Source organism: Trachypithecus francoisi, unplaced genomic scaffold, assembly GCF_009764315.1.
Source record: "Trachypithecus francoisi isolate TF-2019V2 unplaced genomic scaffold, Tfra_2.0 Lachesis_group1, whole genome shotgun sequence".
Classification (NCBI taxonomy): domain Eukaryota; kingdom Metazoa; phylum Chordata; class Mammalia; order Primates; family Cercopithecidae; genus Trachypithecus; species Trachypithecus francoisi.
Genome location: NW_022681454.1, coordinates 28,037,231 through 28,039,673, shown reverse-complemented (window position 1 = coordinate 28,039,673; position 2,443 = coordinate 28,037,231).

Here is a 2,443-nt window from a genome sequence, read left to right as displayed (position 1 = left end):
TAGACCTTTCATCATTGAAATGCTTTTGAGATCATATGGAATCTCCAAGTAAGGTAACTGAGAACAGTTCAGTTAGCGCTATTCTAGATGTATTTTCAGATCAAACTTCTTAAGCATTCTTTACACAGGCCATTTCCCAGAGAGGTAGAAAGAATAAACAGAAAATTTTTGTGTTTCTCAAGAAGGCAAAAATAATCCAGTGGCTTAGTTTGACCTTCAAGGTTCTTCCCAACTCAGTACTATTCCAGATTTCCAATATTATCTACCTTTAGCACACATTTCATGTTCTGATCATGCTGTTTCACAAACGGACATCATATGAAGCTGATGATTGTATGTGATTAATTATTATTATGAAAATAAGCAACCACCTATATAAAAACAATTACCTCTTCTCTGTGAAGTCCTTCTTGGCAGTCTTACAATACTCTGCATATACGTTAATTTATGTTAATGACATTTAAAATGCCATTTTTAGCTTTTATAAAAAAGGAATTGTTTTGTTCACTTTAAAATTCTAATTCCTATGTGTAATTATGCCAGGTCTTATATAAAGTAGTATTGAATGATGCTACATCATTGGATGCTATCTATAGGACCTGGTGTAATAATTAAAGTATAATAACAAATTTTTTGCTTTATGATTGTAAATACCTGTTCTATATGTGGATATTTTTTCAAATGAGAAAGATGAACATAGTTTGGGTGAGAAAGCTTGCCATTTCAATAAAGTTCATGGCAACATAACACTCTCAAAGTAATTTTAGTGAAAGCAATAACATTTGCAACTATAAAGAGGCTCAGCCGTAATCTTCAATATTCTTGCATTTAATTTCAGTAGTTCTTCTACATTCAACACTGTTGTCTCAGAGCCTATATTCTCTATAAATAATAATAATAAACTTTGAAGGACTTAAATTATTCTTTGTGAAATGAAAAATACATTTTGTAATGCAAATATGTGGAAAGTATTTTAGCATTTTAAGTTCACAATTACCTTTGGAGACTTCTGCTATCTCAGTCCCCACTGCAACACCCAGAGAAAATGTCTTTTCATCATTTTGACAATAGGAATGATTTTTGTAAATACGATTTGAATGTATTTCACCGGTCAGCAGTCTCATTCTAATATAAATCTACATCTTAGATTAGATCATAATTTGTTTTCTGCTTTACCTTCACCCTGACGTGCTATTTCATATAATTAAACAGTAAATCAATAGAATTCTTGTGGGTGGGATTCTGCAAAGAAAACAACCTCTGTTCTGCTTAATTATAAACTCATTAAAATAAGAACATGACATTTCCAAAGCACTGATTTGTTCTTACAAATCGAATTCCACTGAAACCTAAGTGTGGAACTTACTGTCCCGAAAACAATCTTGGTTTGTGATGACAAATCTTAGTTTGTGATGACAAACAAAGTCATCACTAATCTTACTGCACTTAAAGAACCTACTGATTTTGTCCACCAAATGAATAGGTACAATAGGTCACAGATAAGTAATCTGCCAAATGATAGGTGGAATTACCAAGTAGTCCAGAACTCTACAAAAATTTTTTAAAAAGTGGAACATTTTCAGAGCAAAATTATTTTCTGACATATGATTTCGAAATGGCACACGATTATAATTCCAAGGGGGAACACTAGGCTATGTTTTATATTAAAAATACGAGTGCATGTCGGAGGGTCCTTTTCATATATAAATAGATAATTCATAATTTAACTATGTATATGCAATACACTTTAATTTGCTTCTATTTGCTTTTCTCTGGCTTCTCTTTAATTGGTTAGCATTTTATTTTTTGGAGAGGAGAACCATGGTACAGTGAGGCAGGGTGACTGGACAAAGATCAAACAGGTAGTATATCGCAGAATAAAGAAATTTAAGCACGCCCTTCAAATTTTTTTAATTTTAATTGACAAATAATAATTCTATATATTTATGGGGCAAAATGTGATGTGTTGATATATGTATACACTGTGGAATGATGAAATGTAGCTAATTAACACATTATCACCTCATATGTTTATCATTCATTTTTGGTGAGAACATTTAAAACCTATTCACAATTTTCAAATATGCAATACATTATTATTAACTGTAGGCACTAAGCTGTGCAGTAGATCACTAGAACTCACTTCTCCTGTCTAAAGGAAACTTTGTATCCTTTGATTAACATCTCCCCTTTCCCTGTTCATGTCTCCCAGCCCCTGCCTCTAGTAACCACCATTCTGCTCTCTGCTTCTATGATTTCTGCTTTTTTTAGATTCCTCATTATAAGTGAGCTCATACAATACTTGTCTCTCTGTTCCTGGTTTATTTCATTTAGTGTAATGTTATCTAGATCTCTCTATGTTGCTACAAATGACAATAATTTCTTCTTTGTTAAGGCTAAATAGCATTTCCTTGTGTTATAACCCACATTTGCATTATCCATT